Raw genomic sequence first — 21594 nt, 5'->3', positions numbered from 1 at the left:
GAGATAGGGTTTTAAGTTAATTTTACTACATATGGATTTCCAGTTGTCCCAGCACCATTTGTTGTTAGTTTCTTAATTTTTGTTACTGGCAACGTAGATAATATGCATCATATTTTATCACGATTTACTTCATAATTATTCAAGCATTTCTATTAATTTATAGGTACTTTGATTTGTATAAGCATTACAAATATTAATGTTATAAAACTAACATTTTTTTAAAAACATGAACAAATCATTATTTATCATTAATTTTATTTTTTAACGAAATAAATTAGAAGACTCATATTTATAAGGACTTTAATATTTACTCACAAGTGCTTTTTTTCTGTCAATAGAGGTTAAATTCTGATATTAGTTCTTCTACTTCTAAAGGCAGTCATTAAAAATTTTTATAAGGTAAATATGGTAACAACAACTTCCTGTACCATACATTTATCTAGGAATATCATTATTTGCTTTATGTTTGAGGAGTAGTTATTCTGGATATAAAATTGGTGTTTTACATTTATTTATATATTTCAGCAAATTGAATATATTTTTCCACTGTCTTCTGACATCAAAGCTCCTACAGAAAAACCAACTGTTGGTTATATTGATAGTCCCATGTATTTGTTTAGTTGTTTTGTACTGTAGCTTTCTGTACTTTCTGCTTATCTTTATCTTTCATTACTTTGTGTGCATCCAGAGGTAAATCTCTTTGGGTTTTCTTGCTTTGGTTTTGTTAAGTTGTGGGATATTTAGATTAATGCACAAGATCAAATATTGGAAGTTTTGGCTGTTATTTTGCCAAGTAGTCTACCTACTTTGTTCTCTCTTCCTCATACTCTCATTAAATATATAGTGATAAACTTGATGTTTTCTCATAGTACTATAGGTCTCATAGTACTATAGGTCTCTGATTCTTCTTTTTAGGTATTCTTCAAATTATATAACTTTTGTTGCTGAATATTCAAGATCTTTGATATTTTTACTTTTGCATAAAACTTGGTAGGTAGGGCACTACCTGTTCACATTTTCCAAACAACATATAACAAATACTTCCTATTTCTCTACAAGTTTTATAATCAATTATAACACAAAAGTGTTAAATTTTGTAAATTTAGAAATACATTATATTTTTTAATGTTCATTTATACTATTAAGAAAGTACTCAACATTTTTTTATAATGCAAAGGAATAATTTCATTTTTCTTTTGGTGAATTGTTTTCAGATCTGGAGTTATCAATACCACCCTTGAATTTAAATATTCACTTTACAAACTCAGAGACTTCAGAAAAAACTGTTATTTTCCATGATTATGGTACATTACCATGAGTCTACAATAAAAATCAATAGAGATATACCCAAGAGAGTAATACTCAAGAGAGACCATGAATAAATATTTAGTTGGTCTCTTCCAGTGGAATTGTATAAACAGTGATTAATTCTCACAAAAGATAATATGTGGTAATGAATATAGAGTACAGCCAACTGAAGAAACTCATCTGAACTTCTCATGCTATCCAGGGTTTGTACTGAGGGCTTACCATGTTGGTCTTAGAGTGTTCCTTTATCTAATCATAGTTACCAAATTCCAGGCTATCTAGAGATCAAGTGCTGCAGTAGAGTCCATCACCCCAACATGACTAGCATCAAGTGTTTGCATGGCCCACGCATGTGCTATGAATCCAATTGTTAATATAGGCTGTCTACGTGGCCCAAGGCCCCAGCTATATAAAAGCACTCTCTTTAGACAGGATATCCCAAATGAATAGAATTCATTCCCTGAAATGGTCAAGGGCCAATTTTATTAGAATAAGCAGGATTTTAATCCTCTAAGTGCACTAAATTAACCTTTTACTGTACAGATCCTTTTTTTTTTTTTTGTATTTTCTCATTCTTATAGGTCTGTGTGTGTTATGGTGACCAGCTATTATCTGTGGAATAATCAGTATAAATTTTTGAAATAAGAAGTAATTTTTTTATCTAGTTCAAAAAGAAAATCGCAAAATACTTTTAATAACTGCTCGATTTCCTTATAAAAACTAAAAACATGATTATGGAAGATATCATAAATAAAGAAAATGTACTCTAAGAATAGAGTATACAATATATTTTTTTCTTTATAAACAACAAATAATGACTATCCAGAATATTTAAATCAATGAGAAAAAGTAATTCAATAAAATATATACAAAATCCATGATTAGGAATATGTAATGGAAACATAAATAAACCATAGTTATTAATGAACTTAAAAAACGATCACTAAGTTCATTGGTAAACAAGAAAACACAAACTAAACAAACTTGTTTATACCAATCAGATATATAGAGAATTATGCTATAAACAATAAAAAATATTTTTGTTGAATGTGAGAAGACAAATGTGCATTGTTTCTTCAAGAGTATCATGGTAGCTTCACTTTGGAAGACAATATAACAGCATCCAGTAACAGTGATTATGTGAATAAGCCATAATCACAAATGTCACTTATAGGAGTCTACCATAAAGTAACACATCTTCTCATAGAGTGCACATTCTTTTTTCATTTTTAAAGATCTAAATTGACATCTGATAATGACTTCTTTGGATGAATTTCTTTCGTTTTCTTTTTAATCATGAAAATTCCTTGTTGTATTTCATGAAAACTCTTCTCACTGGATACAGAGTTCTGATTGATAGTCTTTGATTTCTTTCTTTTTTCTTCCCCACCCCTCCTCCTTCATCTTCTTCTTCCTTCTTTAGAAATTTTGATCATCTATTTTTCTTTTATTGCCTCATTTAAATAAATTGATATAATAGAGCATAAAATATTATTTATTTCTTGATGGTTACAATAAATTATAATGTATATTTTATTTTATTTTTTTAATGCTGAATGCATTTGAATGCATCGTTTCATTAAAAATAAAATGCAATATTGATTTTGGAAGCCAATAAGAAAATTAGAAGTGTAGATATAAAGCACCATGAGAAAACTTAAGCTGTAAATAACAGATTGGATTAATCTTCTTGCAGGTAAAATATGTGTTAAAGTTTTCTTTTTTTCTCTTGTTTAATTTTTATTTTTTTATTTGTTTTAATTAGTTACACATGACAGTACAATGACCATTTTAACTTAGTAAAATGTACCTCTGCTAAGTTAATTTCATAATGCTCTTTGTTTCAGTGAAATAGAGAACTTTAACTGCCACACAATTCCATTTGTCTTTCCTTCTACACTATTATTTTTGTATATATTAAGTATATATATTTTTTGTAAACTCAACAATGAGTTGTTATTAGCATTACTAGATTTTCTACTCTATATCTTATAAAATCTGAGAGAAAAGAGAAGAGTAAATGTATGTTAACTTTCTTGTTTATCTTTAGTTCTAATCATCTCGTGAATCTGAATTGTCACCTGATGTCATTTGCTTATTCTAATACAGTTTTGTTCCCATTTACTGGTGTTAGCATATAGCTGCTAACACCAAGTACATTATATTTCTATATTGTATAGGACATATAGTATATATAATAGAAATACATAAACACTGTACATTTAGTATGTATTCAGCATAAATACTCCACATACATATGTACAATTTATTTAGAATATACAGGGACTATTCTACATATATAGCATTTATGTGTTATATTATTATTAAGTATAAATATTGTATATTCCACATATATAACATGCATGTATGTATTTATTATTTTTAATATTATTTATTCTAAATATAATATTTAAGTATATATATTGTTATAATTATATATTCAAAACATAAATCCTAACTGTGCAGTATCTATCTATTTACATGCAGTTTATGCAATATTTTTAAATTATTTAACAAAGGAAAAATATAAAAGCATGGTCTTTTATTTTATTTTGGTACCAGGAATTGTACCTAGGATCACTTAACTACTGATTTACGTTCCAGCTTTTTTTTAAAAGTTTATGTTTTATTTTATTCTTCTCTTTTATCTTCTGAAAGAATTTGTATAACCTTCCATTTTTTTATGACAGTATATTTATTGCTGAATTTTAAAATTTGCTTGGCAATTTGAATGAATTCTTTCTCCAGAGTCTATTATTTCTTTCCTAAGACTTTTAAGTCTTTTCATAGATTTTTTTTTTATTTATCTTTTTTTTTTTTTTTGACAAGGGTTCACTTTTGGGTCAATATAAGTCATATATGGGTAAAAGACTAAGCTTAAGCTTTTTTAACCAAGATAGATTTTCACCTTAACCATTAGAAAAGTGAATGGTTGGGAGACTTTGTATTCGCCCCACTCAGCCAGGGAGTATTAGTGTGTACTTATCCTTTACAGTCATAGCTGAATGGACACAGCTATGGGAATTCCCGAATCTTTGGGGCTTCCAAGTAAAGTATGTTTTTATTTATAGGCCTTGCTTCCTGGAAGTGGCTGCTGAGTCCACGTAGCTTATTGTTCACAGTGCTTGCTCTGAGGTGGTCTATAAGCCCCTGTGCCAGTGAGGTTTCATGTGCCCATGCATGACTTGATGAATGATCTTAAATTTGCTCATGTCCTGTTCAGATTACTCCTTGTCACTGACTCATGATGTCGTGCAATCTAACACCTGTTCACGTCGTCCTGATTCCCATACTTGAGTATGATGTCTTAGGGCTGCTTATTGGCCATCTCTTTCCCTACTCTTCTACATTCCTTTCTGGGTCTCCTGCTGTTTGTTTTGAATTACAGAGTATCACTGTCTATCAATTACTCTCCAACATGGTTTTCGTTATTTGCTCCAGACATGGAGTTTTCTATATTTCCTTCCAAATGAAGTCATTTCATTAATTGGTTTGTTGAGGATTTCTTCTTTAAAGTCAGCCTTTCACCCTATGCAAAATTCCTACACAACTGCAACAGAGATGCTATTCAAGGTACCTGTTTCCTAAAACTTTTCTTCATTGTACCAGTGGGCACTGGGAAAAATGGGCAGTCTGTTTTCTTCTTGGCTTTATCCTGTTGTCATGGAATTTACACTTCCTGAGCAAACCAAGATAAGGCCACTTGTATTCTGGGTCTACATTGCCTAGCGTAGAGTTTCACCCTGCACAGGAGGAAGAGATGGGAAATGGACACCTGGGAGGGTTCAGGTGGAATAAAGCTTCTGTAATACAAGATGAGGAAGCACAAGAGGTGACAGAAGGCTCTGTGTTCTTTCATGAAGCCACAGCTCCAGAGTAGGATCTGGAGAGAAGAAGCAACCCTCGTCCTTGTTATGCATGCCTGGGAGTTCAACAGCTAGTGATTCCATAATACAGAGTTACAGGTAGGGGGCTGAGAGTGTGCACGAAGGTGAGTCTCCGTTTCCAGGGACTCTTCCTGCTCTTATTTCATTGATATTTCTATAGTGTCACCCAGCTTCCATTGTTTCTAATGAGACGTCAGTGAATATTTGAATCATTTCTCCTCTCATATAATTTGCAATACTTCTATTGCTGCTTTCAAGTTATTCTTTTTATCTTCAGTTACCAGCAATGTGTAACATAATTAGAGTAATAATAGAGTATTATTAAAGTCTTTTTATTTTTTGTTTTAAATTTCATTTCTTGTTTACTGAGACCCTAGAATATAAATATATTCTAGAGCATAGTGATAGGAGTGATGGTATTCTGTGTTAGCTTCATCATTTGGGACAACTCATCTTTTCTCTATATTGATTGTTTATACTTCGATTAAGAATATTTTTTCTTATTTATGGACATGTTCAGTAACTCTGGATTAAGCCCTGGGTGTTGTGAAACATATATCATAGAGACGCTGAATTTTGTTTTGTTATTATGAGATCATTACATTTTTGTGCATGTACTGAATAGATACCTCAAAGGGGCAGCAGCTGTTGTCTTGATTGGATTTTTGCTGGAATGGTCTCTGGAGCCAATTCACATGCACATGACAAATGGGTCAAAGTCATGAATAGAGTTTGCACACAGAACTGGGATGCCCCTGTGCTGAGTCTCTGCTTTCTTACATATCACCCCTTTATTTTCTTATGATTAAAGGAATTCAACTTCCCCTCTTTTTGCCCCCCAGACAACAAGATTGTACATTTTTAAAATAAGTACCTTTTAGCTCTACTACCAGGCAACGTGTCATGCTTGACCCTGGCCTCAAGCTGAACACGATAAATGGGAAACTTCATCTCTCTCTTACGTCTTCATTTAAGAGATGCTATCCACGTGGTCTCAGCCCAAAGTAATATTGGCCAATCTAAGTTTGTATGATCATTTCCATGGATATTGTATTTATTTCTATTTTGAAGAAGCTTGTCTGATTTGAGCTACAATTAGAAATGGAACCACTTAAATGAGTTTCAAACATGTTCATAAATGTTTATTTGAAATTGTTCATGCTATCCATTTTAGTATTGATATTGTTTGTAACATAATTAAAATCCACATTAACTATTCCTTCCTGGTTTGGACCTTTAAAATATAAACTTAACGACTGGAATTTAAGTCAGGATATTATCTATTAATTTTGGGCAACCGAGTCAAGTTCATGGATAGAAAGGCCATGTGAATACTGAAACTAACCTCCTCACTTCTGTGTGATCATGAATTCTCCATCAATTTGTGCTACTGACTGGTTTTCCTCAGTGCCTCTGCCTTTGTACAAATAAGTTAATATTGTCTTTGTCTCTATCAGTTTCTTAAAGCTGTTATAACAAAGTGCCATAAACTAGGTAGCTTAAAAGAATGAAAATGTGTTCTCTTTCAGTTCCGTGGCTAGAAGTTTGAAATTAAGACATTACCAGCCCCATGGTACTCTGGGTAGAAACCATTTTTTATCTTTTCCTAGCTTCAGATGAAACCCCTGCTATCATTCATCTTCCCGATGTTTTACTTGAATGTCTGCCTCTATGCGTTGTTCTCTGTGTCTGTCTTCACATGGCATTTTCAACATCTAATGACATCAGTCATATAGGATTTTACCACCTTATTCTAATAATACCTTACATTTGCAATAACTGCATTTTCAATGAAATCACAGTCATTGGTACTGAAAGATTTTGGGGGGAAGGGTGGGCTCATTTAAAAACATAAAATTGCCTTTGCACAGAGATGATATAGGGAGCACTGACAACTCATTCTCTTCCCTCTTTAAGATTTGCCTAACTCACAACTGACTAGGTGAAACAAAAAGGTCAGAATAACTTTTTTCCCAAATATAGCCCTCATTTTAGTGTCTCTGACTGTGCCTCCAATTTAAGCACTTTTGACCTAGTCTAAATACAAATTAAAGAGAATGAAATTTAGATAAAGATGGGCTATGTGACTAATCCAAGGTCAGAGTAATCATTAACAGAGCTAAGATTCTAATTTAAGAAATTTGAATTTAGCAAAGCTTAAACCAGGATCCACAAGAAGCTACAAACTCAAGGCTTAGTCTGTATTTGTTTTGATATCCAACATTTAGGGAAATGGGATGCAGTATTAGGAGTACCTTGGGCTGTAGCCCTTCATAAAAAATGTTCTCCTTGGAGCTGGGAAGAAAATGGCATCATCAATACTTTATCATTCTCCTAATTCATGCATGAACTTAGTTATGTGCTTAACATATTTACAGTAAGTCTAAAATGAACTTGAAAGTTTACAGGAGGATGTCATCAATAAAGACACCTGGAGTATAAGTCAGAAAATTCAGTCAGAATGCTATCTCCCTTCATTTAGCAAGACAATTAAAATTATAGAAAAAGTCTATACTGTAACATTTTTTATCTTCTATAGACCCATCTTTTTCCCAGTAGTCCCTGCATGTATAGAGCATTCTGGAATCCATTTATGCTCTTGGAGAATGACTAGAAGAGATAAAGACCAATAGGTAAAATTACCCGTCAGTCTAGATTGATGACCCGAAACTTTGCCATTGGTTGTGGTCAGGTTTACATTAGCAAACTCCTCTCTTTTTACAGTTTCTTGAATCTCCGATCGAGGAGTGTTCTAATTCTTGTTTTCTTCAATATTTAACAACTCGTAAAGGTCAAACTGTATATTTTATGTTAGGTGATAATTCCCTGGATTAGGTCTTGTCACTTTAAGAAGCAGAGTTTCCTATCCCCAAACCAGACCGAGAAGTTTAAAAGACTCACAGAGCGACACCAGATCTGTCAGAAGGCATTTTCCACCTGACTACTTTTCTGAAGCCTTGTTATTCCTTGTTCAGAGCCTGGTGCATGGCTTTTTCTCATTGTGTCATATTTTGGCTTCCCTCTCCCAGCCTTACACGGTGTCCTTTGGTCTTGATTGATGGCTTGGCTTGGCTTTGGGGAGTAACTTTCCTCTTGATTCCTGCACGGTCCCTGTCACATAAACTGCTCTTCTAATTGTTGACCACCACTTGCCACTGCAAACTGTCCTGTTTTGAGGGTGCTCCAGAGAGTACCTTTTGCTCCACCAGCCAGGGGCTCCATTACCCTTTGCTTCCCTCCTCTGGCGACATCCAGCCATTGCAATGGCCTGCTCATGTTCTTTTTTTTTTTTTTTTTTTTTTTTTTGATTCTTAAGTATTTGTTTCAGACTCCAACTCAGTTTATTAAATAATCATTCTTTTTTTCCCTTCAAGAAATGTTATTAATGAGTACCAAACAATTAACAAAGCTACACATCGAAAGCATGAAAAGTTGTAAAATCATATCCTCTCTTGGCTTTAATTGATCTTGCACTATGCCGAGGAAAATAGACATTAATCAAATAACGGCTTGTTTACAATTGACATTCCCCTTAGGATCCCTGTTATCTCTATTTCCTTAAGTGCCAAGATATAGTTATCCAAGGCATTGTTGGGGTTTCATTATATTATAATGATTGCCTTTTAAAAAGTTATCTTAATTATTCATTTATTTACTATTTCACTTGCTTAGTCAACATTAATGTCTCAAACCACTGTTACACTGGTGATACAATACAAGGGACACCTAGCATAAAGTTTAGCATAAAGGCTAGCAGAAAGATATTAAGATTAATAATTAAAATACCTTTGAGAAGAAATGCAGTGTAAATTAGGAATAGAGGTGAAGAAATATTTGGAGTATGTAAAATGTTTATTTTCAATTTTTTTTATATAATGATAAAAGTATGCAAAATTCTCCATAAGTGTTTTCCCATGCTAATAATCATCTTTATCTTCTCATGTTTGTATTTGTATGCTTTTTATGGAAGGCATACAAATATACATTGCCTAATGTAGATAATTATAGTATAAATTTTTAAAGTAAGAAAACCACATATAATTAAATTTTCATGTTATAAATAAAAATTTCTTATTATCCAATCCATAATATACTAAGTTGAAAATTCTGGTAATTTCCTTCAAAAACTACTACATTGTTAACAGTATTATTGACCTTAACCTAGATGCTTTAGAGGAATACTGGCCATTTAAGAAAGCTATATAATAATACTTTTTACAGAAAAGGAAGATTTACTTGATCTTAATCAAACAGGTATTTGATTAAGAGTAAGTAACAAAAATTAGCAGAGAGAACCTTTCAATTTAGAATTTCTGCTACAGCAGCTTTCATTTTCCTCCCTATGGGGAAATGTCAGGATGGTGATATTCTTTAATATACCAGCAGGGTTACAACTATAAAAAATTTGTTAGGTTGCTTTTTAAGTTATATAATATTCTAATGATGTAACACCTTCCTTTTTCCCCATCTAACTTTAATTTCACAGAATATAAACACTTAGCCTATCCTTAATCTGTGGTGGATGCTCTAATGTATCATCCAGGTTCACCGACCATGGAAGATTGATTCTCTTGTTCTGGCAGTGCTGGTGGTGAAAACCTTCTGTTCCCCTAGAGGAATTGTCTCGGAGGAGACGTTGCTATTGACTGAAGACAGTCACTTCTTCAATGTCACATTACTTCCTAGGGAAACCCACATTCAAGCACTGATCAATTCCTAACCATTCAAATAAAATTGGACCCACTTTGAAGGATCAGTCTATGTGCAACTCCCTGTGGCAATAATGCCACTGGACCCTTAGTGCAGTACGTACTCTTCCTCTGCTCAGCTTGATTCCTCTCTCTTCCATTGGTATTGATTCCAAGGAAGGGTCTTCTTTAATAAATAACTGGTATGCTTAAATCCATCTCAAATGTCTTCCTTCTGGGTTACTAAACCTGTGCCATATTGGGTATGGTCTCAGAAATAGATTCCCAAAGCAGGAAGTTAGAACTGAATCTCCACTATCCAGCTGGTAATTAAGACCTCATTCCTGCTGGTGAGTCACTTACTAGATTTTGTTGTTGTTGTTGTTGTTGTTGTTGTTGTTTTAGTGAATTGGGTTTCTTAATTTAAGAGACCATATTAGCTGATGTCAAATATCTGTGTTTCATAACTCTGGGGGACATAGTAACTATAAGAATAAAAAAGTGAAGCCATGAATTGCTAAGTTGATCAATACCACACAAACTAAAAGCATAAATTTGAATGATGAGAATGAAAGACAAAGATTAAAATAAGGTATCTCCTATGGTGAGAGAACAGAAAAACACAAAGACAAAACTTAGTACTCAACTGGGAGAGTAGCACGGCTGGGTGGTGAATTCTAGAACCAGATTTGGGATCCTGATATGCAAAGGGGATTTCTGAGCTGGTGCACCATACAACCTTGAATGCTCAGATTTTCCTCAACTTCCTGAGCCTACAGTGTTAAACAGCTCTTCCTTGTAAAATGCTATGATCTCTCATTTGCTTTATGTAGAAATTCTCTCTCCTGAGACCTGTGATTGTTCCCTTTCTGGCTACTGGTAACAATTAAACAAGCTGAGGATTTTCTGAATCTAATAAGGAAAGACCTTATTATAATTATACCCAATGCGTAAAGCACGGGTTGGGAGAGAGCTCATGGAGTTGAATTCTGAAGATAGCTGCGGATAAATAACATAAAGTTGGATAAGACTGAGTATAATGATTGTTAGCCCACTCCTAGAAAGCTAGATTTAAATTCTGGACATTCCCCCAGAAGATGGTGTTTAAATACTACTAGAACATCTTATGAAAGGATGGCGATATTGCCATGTGTGTGGTTTGAGTGGCAGGATTTTCAGTTACAGAATAGAAGGGATTAAACTGCTCCAAGAAGTCAGTATGTTTTTATTTTGCTAATATTTATATATTAGGTTGGTTGGTTGGATATCTTGCAAGATGATTAGGTTTGATGGAAACTCTTGGACAGGGCACCATTTAACAAGAACATAAGGAATTTGCAGAGAAGAGGGTCACTTGCATCATTAGGAAGGGCAGTGGTGACTGGATTCTGCTAAGGGTTACTGATAAAAGGGATGTTCAGAAGTGGGTTCTGTGCTAGCAATGGTGAAAATAAGGCCCCCAAAAGTAGAGGATGAGAGTTCATACTAAACCATAAGAAAAATAGATATAGGATGCAGTTTTGCTATAATGGACTGATGCAGAATTAGTTGTGAAGATGGTTTAAAAACATGGCAAAATAGACACAAAATAAGTGGGCAGGGCAATGGGGTGATCATTTTTATTATCAAAAAATCAGATAGGAGCAAAAGGCAGAAGAACTGTTCAACACCATAAGTGCACATAATTGTGTTAGTTATTGTTTTATTGCTGTGATCAAAATGTGTGACAACAACTTGCAGGAGGATAAATTTATTTGGGCTCATAATTTTAGAGTTTTCAATCTATGATTAGCTAACTCTACTGCTCTAGGTTGAGATGATTCAGAACATTAAGGCAGAGTGTGTGTGGAGAAGGAAAGCTGCTCAGCTCCTAACATCTCATAAGAAGAGAGAGCTCAAGGAAAAACCAGGGACAAGATATAGTCCAAAGTCTTACTCCCAGTGACTACTTCCTCCAGCTATGCTCTACAGGCCTATACTTCCACCCAGTAGTCCACTCAAAACATTGAGCCATCAAAGGATTAGTCCACTGATGAGATAAAAGCTTTCATTTTACCTTTGAACATTCCTGCATTGCCTAACACAAGAGCCTTTTGTGGGACAACTCATATTCAATATATAGATATGATGTTTTTAATTATTCTCCAAAAGATATATAACTATTAACTCCTTATTTGTGCAATAAAAAATAAAAAGCTCAAAATATTTCAAAGGGAGTTGGATACAGGATTCAAGTTCATTCACAGTGATACTGAGACAACCAAATCATTTTTATTCTTCACCTATTAGGGTTGAGGACTATTGGGTCAAGTAATAAATGGAAGTCTGCCCAAGGTCTAGGTCACAGTAAAACCATGGACTCAATCAAGTGTCATATTTACCTGGTCCTTAAATAGTAGAGATAACCTTGGCATTTGGATATATCACCATAATATTACCTTGTTTTGTAAAGTAAGATATATTATGATAGAGAAGAATAAGTGAAGCTCTAAAAATTGTCCAATCTGGAATTGTTCAAAAATTCAAAACATTATTTTATGCTGATGGTCAAAGGTGTATAGTTGGTCTGCTTTTAAAGAAGTTAATAAAGTAAAAGTGGCAGTCACTCCATCCCCATTTTGTTCACTAATCTGACACCTAGATAAACTATAGTCTCTGGAGAATTGCAGTAGACTTTATAAAATCAATTAATTAGTAGCTCCTACTGCAGTAGCCTGTCAGATGTGATATCTTTGCTAGAGTAGTAGACCTACATAGTATGTGAGATATGACCAATAATTCTACAAAAATTTTCTTTTCTATCTTTTACAAAATAAGTAACTTAAAAACAATATTTCATGGAGAGAGTAAGAAAATATTTGCCTCAAAATTATAAGAAATATCTGTCATTCTATCATTCTGCATTCCAAAGAAATTAGTGTCTTTTTAACATCTCATGGAATGTTACTTTGATCTATTATATTAATTATATTACAAAACAGATCAGGTGAATAAGAAGTGACAAAGTGACTAACATGTTGGAGTCTTTGGTTAACTCATTCTCTTTAAACTCTGGGAGATAATTCTTTAATTTTCAGAAGTGGGCCACATCAGTATAAGTTTTAGGCATCTAAGGATCAAAAGTGTACTAGGAAATTCTATACAAATAAAAAAAAAAGTTATTAAATTTTGCACTGCCCATCATAGAAAATAAAGTGTAATGTTTGGTGGGTCCCTTTGGGTTCTAGAAGAAATGCATTCAACTCTGGTACTGCTGCTTTACAAAATATACTACAGGAAGTTTTCTGGCTGGCTTCAAACTGACCCAGTTTTCTCCCTTTCTTACTTATAATGCCCAAGAATAACTGCAAAATGTCTCAGGAATGAAACCTCCAGAAATAAGGAAGAACTAGCCTCAAGAGTCTGGGCTCTCTTCCTGTCCCCCATGAAATGGTAGGTGCTGCAAGGCTTTAAGTCTAGCATGCATGTTGCCCTCAGGGTATGAAAGCCAGAGCAGACTGCTATGGGATCCCCGGCTTCAGTGTAAGTCCAGGCATGGGTTGATGAAGTGCCATCTGCCCTGAGCCATGGGGGACTGGCTCACCATGAATCCTAGGCTTACTTTACTTAGCTGCCTATCAATAATAAAGTTGCTTCTCATACCTTGTGAGAGTGTTGTAAGTCACTGGACTTGGACAAGTAGGAAAATTTGCATCCCCATGTACAGTGACTGAATCGGTAACCAGTACCCGGTGAACCTGCTTTTGCAAACACTAAGTGCAGACACCAGCTTTGATTTCATTCCAGACAGGACTCTGAATCATATCCACACTGTGGTTACAGACATTCACTAATTGAAACCTTGAGATGCAGCAGACTCTTTAGTATGAAAGATGTCAATGGTTGAAAAATGATCCTTGTGTTAGTTTTGACTGTGTTAAAAAAAAAGACAAGAAAAGAAAGATACATGGACTGGAGGCCCTGAGCAATAAGTATTCATTTCTTAAAGTTTCAGGAAACTGAGAAGTCAAAGCCCAATTTTCAGCTGGGAGTGTCTGGGGTCCACTTCCTGGCTAGGGGACAAACCTGTTCTTGCCATATCTTATGATATGGCAGAGAGGCAACTGGGGGTGGAAGTAAGTCTCTCATAAGTGCACTAATCCTATCATTATGTTTATATCCTCATGATTCATTACCTCCAAAGGCCCCATATCCAAATATCCTCTTATTTGGGAATAGGACTTCAATCATTTAATTTTAGAGGGGAAAATTCATTTACTATATAGCTGACATTGGTGGAAATTCTGACAAGCCACACTCTTAGAATCATAGCATAGACCACTAGTTTCTGGAAAAATCTATGCAGTCTGCCCCAGAACATTATATTTCTTAAGAATAGTTTCTAGAGTTCAATAGGCCATGGTAGGCCATGACTAACCTTGGGCATAAAAGGCCATGTGCCTGCAACTACCCATGGTGAACAGAGTTACATCAGATACATAGGAAGAAGTGCCTTCAGAAAGAATTCATAACTGGAAGGAATCAATGGGCCCTGCATGAATCCCACACAGAATCAGAAAGCAAAACAATCTGTACAATCAAAATCCCAGGTTGAATTCTAGGGAAATCCTGAATGTGTATTTCACACACTGAACCCCACCTCAGAATCTATATCACTTCACCTGCATCACAAGCATTTCTTTGCTTAATTAAAGTATCACTTCTTTCTTAAGTATTACTTCTATCCTCTTTCATATAATTATCTCTTCCCTCAACATATTACATACTTAGCTTCAAAAATATTTTATGACTACTCAATACATTCTATAGTAATGCAGATATTCTAATAAAGATATTGGAAGTTTTTCTCATCCTATGTTTCTATTTATTTTCAATCTGAAATGTGATTCCTATATAAGTATGTGCATGTTCTTTTTTTTTAAGAGAGAGAGAGAGAGAGAGAGAAGAGAGAGAGAATATTTTAATATTTATTTTTTAGTTCTCAGCGGACACAATATCGTTCTTTGTATGTGGTGCTGAGGATCCAACCCGGGCCGCACGCATGCCAGGCGAGCGCGCTACCACTTGAGCCACATCCCCAGCCCATGTGCATGTTCGCATGTTCTTATGGGAGTAAGGCATTATAAGTAGGAAAACATATAGTTAGGATAAGAATTTCATGACTTTCCTATCTACTTGGTTTGAATATCTTTATATTTGGTTCTATGGTTTCAATGATCTTGTTAATGCAACTCTAATGGACAGCAATGTATTTAAAATATCTCATAGATAATTATTTACACAAAAATTGCTCTCATTTAGTGAGTGCTTTTCTAAACAGTTTTGAGTTTTATATGATTTTAATTAAATGAAATGATTTATATTCATTATACCAAACTATTATAACAGCAATTTTGTGAAATATTAAATACTTTCCATGAGTGTGAAATGATAATTATTCTTTCTCTAACACCTGTTCAATATATTTCCTCCCAAGTGAAAAAGAGAGAGACAGACAGAAAACGTGTGTGTTTGTTTGTGTATGTGTATCAGAGGAATAATTTTCCAGATTGTGTGAATCTAGATAAGTCAAAGACATTAACTTTTTTATTTGATTTTTTAACAAAAACAAAATTGAAAAGATAATAAAATAAGGATTTATTTACCCACCAGTGAGAGTCATTTATGATTAATATTTTGCAACTATTTATATATATATTTATATGTACATAACTCTGGTTGCAGGATCTCAGGATGCTGGAATTTGATTTTCATGACTATTGAGAGTTGGAAAACATTGGTTGCCTCTCTAAGCACATGTTTCAGTTAGCATGGTGCAGTGTGAAATAAGCACAACACAGAAATGTGCTCATTCATGTACACTAGAAAAAATAGGGTTGATGCTATGACCCTTCAAGTCTAACTATTTCACTTCACATCTCCTGATATTATATCTTCTCAAATAACTATTCACATTCATAGTGTCTATATTATTACCTCTAAAACATAATGTAACAATTACATCTAATATTAAATTTTTATTTTTATCTTCCCCAATAACTCTTAAAGTTCACACATTGTGTTTGGTTATTATACTACTTTTATCTTTTCAAGTATACATTTTATTTATTTATTAAACTTACATATGTTTGTCATGACATTTCCTTGAAGCTTACAGGTCAGTAATCTTGAATGATGTAAACTCTGAGCTGTTGCTCTAAAATAATTTTTGCTCTTTAAAATATCTGTTATTGTGAGAAACCCAAGTGCATGAGAACTTCTCTCTGTGTCATATTTCTAAAGTGCTGCACTCCGTTCAGTTCCTGCAGGGAAGCTGCCCAGAGCTCTCCCTCCCACCTGCTTTGATGCATACAGCACATTTTCTGTGCACTATATAAAAAGCCTCGATATTGAGTAAGAACTAAAATTATTTGATATTCTGTTTTCCTAGCAAATGAGACTTCAAGTATTATCAAGGTTTTTTTTTTGTGTGTCCCAAAGGTACAGATCACATAAGCATTTTTTCCTTATTTCTAAACATTGTTGTTTTTCATTTTGCTTTCTCAAAAAGAGGGAAAAATTATAAGACAATATTAGAAAAACAAACAGACACTGAAATTATATTCTTGGGACTGGCATATTATCCAGAGTTTTTTTTCCTTCTTAAATATCTCTTCTGTGCTCTAATTTGGCTTAATATATCTGATGCTACTTCACACACACACACACACACACACACACACACACACACACACACACACAGTTGGTGATGCAAGACCAGTAGAGAGAACTGGCATTATTACAAGCTCTCACATCTGCCTGCACAGAATTGTACATATAAGGTCAAATATAATTTCTAGTGTATTTAGTGACTATATATGTTACATTAAAAATGTACAACATGCAGGCTTTGGAGAGGTCTTTTAATACATGTCAAATATCCATACACATGTCCTCATGTGTATGTGAAGTTATGTAAATATTAATTATAAAATTTGTATTTTTGACAATTTTTTTCACTACCCTTTTTATTTGGTAAATTTCACAAATCTGGATCCAACATTTCTTTATTTGTAGCATCCAAGTTGGAAAACCTTAAAGGTGTAAAACAGAGCATATTAGAACAACCTGAATTTTTGAAGCAGTTATTCATGATGGTTTCTATAAATTAACTAATGTCCAATTAAAATTTCTTTATGTTATGATACATGTCTGTGCTTGTCTTGTTCTTCGTGGGTTGTAACAGAGTTTTGGAAATGAAAACCGAAGGTAGCTGTGCTTTCCATAGCAATATGGCACAATTTAATTGTTTCTATGTTTCTTTTTTGTTTGATCCTCCTGCTTAACCATAGAGCTGTGGTAAAGAAAGTTATGTCACAAAGCAAACTCAATAAGACATAAATAATATACACCTAAATGTGCCTAAATAAAACCACCTCTTGTGGTTTTCCAGGAACAATTGCTTTTACCATTTTATTGCATCATCTAACTGAAGAGAATGTATGCATACAGATTTCACATTGTTGTCTTCTATTTTGTCTGTCTTATTGAACTCTTAATGGAGACACTTTAAATAGTTTGATATTCTTTGCTTATAATTTGACAAAGAAAAAAACACCTTCAATATGGATATTTTTTTAATCATATATGAACATGAAACTATGTCAGCATGAAGCAGACATGGCTGGAGCTCCCAGGGTATTCAGCAGCTCTCTATAGAGCAAAGGGAGGGTTATCAAAATCTAGCTGAAAGGTAAGCAAAGGAAGAGGAAAATGTTGTGTATTTGATAGTGACAAGTGAGTGTTTAGGGTTTGGAATAATTAATTGTTTGTCTTTATAGCACAGCAGGAGTTTACTGAGACAAATAACCAGCATTTACACATACTTGTAAAAAAAATTAAAAAGTGAGATAAATGTACCAGCAACTACTAATCTGAGAACAAAGACCATAATAATAGCTGAAACCAGTCTTTATTTTCAGACCTGCTCTCACTAACATGTTTACTTTTCTATAAACAGAAGTGAAACAGCTTTTGGGTAAACACTAACTTTTGTGGAAATGGGTACAAAAATAGTTGGTAACAGCTTTATAACACTTTCAAATGTAAACTATAAGACCACTATTTTACAGTGAAGAATGCAACTAAAATCTACAGATAGAATTTGCCATAAGTATCTACATCTGAGGAGCTCGTTCCTCACATTAAAGCAATTCTGTTTCTGTTAAATTGGCAAGTAGAACTAGTATATTAAAATTTGGTTTTACCACCTCTCAACCAAAATATTTCAGTATGAGTTTAACATATTTATATCATATGCCTGGATTTAAATATAGTTACTAATAGGGCATTATGTAAAAATGTGGATGTGTAACCTGCATTTGGGGTAAAAATTGGGAGTTCATAACCCACTTCAATCTAATGTATGAAATATGATATGTCAAGAGCTTTGTAATGTTGTGAACAACCAATAAAAAAAAACTGTATTAGGTGAGAATGAATTCAGGAAATGTACTCATATTCTGGCTTTTTCTGGCTGAAGAATGAATATGTACTTTGAAGAATAACTCAAATCATTTCATATTGAACCATTAGCAGTACAATCAACAGAAAATGTTTGGGTTTAATTTGGTGTCAATTTTTTCAAGTTATATGTTCCTAATCTACAATTTTACATGACTGATAATAATCCAAGTATAAGCCACTCTCCAGAGATGTCTTAATCATTTAGGAGTATGCTTTAACTCTTTTGCTTTATTTATGTAAAGTTATATTGGTCTTGTATCTCAATTTATAAGAAGATATTTGCATACCAGGCGGTTATAAACATAGGCAGAATTTATATATCAGAAGAAAAAGTAAAAAGAAAAATTGTAGCTTTCTCATTTTCTATCTTTGCCTCCAAACATTTCTCTAGATCTATTTAAGAATTCCAAAATTATTGACAATTAATACAACGACTAACAAGAGAGACTTTACTCAAATACATTGAATATATTATTCAAATATATTGTATTTAAGAGCTAATACCAAATACTTTAAAAATGTGCAATGGAAAACACTACTTATATTCTTTTGCTTTTAAACATAGAGCTCATTATAATAAATCTAGGTTTCTCTTGTTAGGTGTCTGCAGCCTCAATGTGTGCTAATCTTTTCTGCATGCTATAGAGTACTCTGATATTTAATGAAAATTGTTATCATATGCATAACATATTTCTAGTAAAGTCTACGTGACCTACTTATCATATTATTACTGATGAAAAATATCAATTCAAGCTCATATTGTGAATAAATATACCTTAGTTAAAATAAAGTGAAGGATGAATTAAAACTCCCGTTTTCCAAGGTGTACTTTGAATAATAGGTGAATACATCTAGCTGTCTGCCTCCTGCCTGGAGGTTTTCATGATTCCCTAGATCTGCATTACCAGTTCCCTTTGCTCATTATTCCCCCATGGCTAATTGCCTCTTTCCCTTCATTTGTACTAATTAGGCTACATTTTGTTTGGCACATTAGCTTGAATGGTGTCACCCAGGTAAAACAGCTTTAATAAAGCCTAGTATGCAACATCACCACTTAAGATCATTATCGATTAGGAATGTACCTCCAAAACTGAATTTAAATTAGACTAATTAAATTATGTAGAATGGCATACCTTTCAAGTTTTAGAAATATCTACCATTCTTATCTTTGTTTAACTTTTAAGCTTTTTTCTATGAAATTTGTGATGAGCTTATGCAATTTGCATTTCTTACCTACATAAAATTTTTGTGCTCTTAAAAGTTCAATAACTTTATTTTTCCTCACTATTAATTAGGTGCTGTGGTCCCATGGTCATTAGAAATTAGAATAGAGTTGGACAAGAGTGCTGTCATTTACTGGCCAGGTTGCTTCAAAAATTATAGGAGGGCTGGTGATATAGCTCAGTTGGTAGAATGCTTGCCGCATATGTAGGAGACCACAGGTTCAATCCCTAGCACAAAATAAATAAATAAATAAATATATCTCACTGCCACCCAGTAAGTTAACTAGTATATTATTGAAAGCTAATCATACTGATGAATTTGTGTGGAACATTTAATGGCTAAACAAGCAGTGAATTTTTTCCATAGTCAGGAAACCTACTAAGCAAGTTTCATCTCTATGAAGAAGTAAACTAGTAATTGTGGAAAATAATAAAATATTCCAATTCCATTATATGTTGCTATCACAATATTATACAAGTCCTGAGAGACTGCTATCAAATTATTATTGAGAAGTAGTTATTTCATAAGAACAGATGGTGGCAATAGGCATGAGAATGTGGACGATTTCCAGGTCTCCGATAAAATCAAGAGCTTAGTTTTGAAAAGGACTTAGGAGAAAAATTCTCTAACAAGGGAGGTAAGGCATGGGGAATGGATCTATAAACAATGAAGAGAACCATAGAACATGGCCCAGTTACAGTTTTATTGCCTTCTCTTAATAGGAAATCTCTTCGAGTTAAGGAGCTGCTACAAGATAAACCAAATGAAAAATTTCAAATCCAGAAGCGTCTGAAGTGATTTTGTGGATAGAACATATATTAGTAAATTAAGAAAATCATGGAAGCACTACTATCATGGAAGAATTATTACAGAGAAAGCACTGTAAAAAATTCACAGCCTAGTAACTTTGCAAAATAGTGCTTTATTAAGTGAAAATATATTAACTCATAACTCATGTTTATGAATGAACAACAACCAAATTCTCTTCAAAGAACTTATAGAAAGGAAGAAATCTACTAAAATATGCTTAAAATAGTGTTGTAATACAGGATGTAGATAGGTAATCTTTCTTCCACCAACTCAAAAGTCATTATAAGTCATTGCAGATAACATGGTAGAAAGTGTGCATTCCACACTTAGGTATTTTTAAATGCCAACTATCAGACAAGAGACAAATGATCAATTCACATTTGCTTGACTTTACTGTTTAACACGCAATGTCAGCATCTGGAGGTAAGTGGAATAAAGCACATGAACGACTTAGAAGGATGGAAAGGATGTAAAAGACATGTCTTGCTACCCCAAACCTCACAGTAGATGAGTCAGAGAGTAGAACCTCTCAGAGGATGCAGGTTCTCTCACTATCACCTCTGGATACCCTATCTAATGTCATGGATTTCACAATTTCTATTCTTTTTTTTTTTTTTTTCATAGTATTCCATACCTAACAAATCCTGACTCTATCTTCAGTTCACCACTATTACCCTTTTCTACCACCCTCAATGAAGCCATGGGATCATTTGCATTTTATTTCCTTTTTTCACCTCCTGTTTCACTGAGTCACAGTAGTTTCTGTTAATCCCTCCGTGGATCACCAGTCATGGCTTCCCAGCTCCTTTCGTTTGGCTCCTCTCTCTGCCAGCCACAGGCCGATCTCAGAAAATCCTTTTCATTCCTGCTCTTATAATCCACTCCAGCTTCATTCTACGCACTTCCTTCCATCATCTCCATCACTACCTCCTCTGTCTAAACCACTCTCTTCTCCCTGTCTACTGATTGGTTATTAGACATCCTTGGCTCCCTGCAGTGTCTGCACTACAGAGAAAAATGATCTTTCCAACTTAGAAATCCATGAAGAGCATGACCCTAGTTAAAACTGACTGATGACTTTCTTTCTCCCCGGGAAGAAAACCTAAATCCCTGATTAGAGCTTACAAGGTGCTGCATGATTCAATTCTTCTTATCATGTAACAAACTTCATT

This window comes from Ictidomys tridecemlineatus, chromosome 9 (assembly GCF_052094955.1).
Source record: "Ictidomys tridecemlineatus isolate mIctTri1 chromosome 9, mIctTri1.hap1, whole genome shotgun sequence".
NCBI classification, from domain to species: Eukaryota; Metazoa; Chordata; class Mammalia; order Rodentia; family Sciuridae; genus Ictidomys; species Ictidomys tridecemlineatus.
This window is presented reverse-complemented; position numbering follows the sequence as displayed.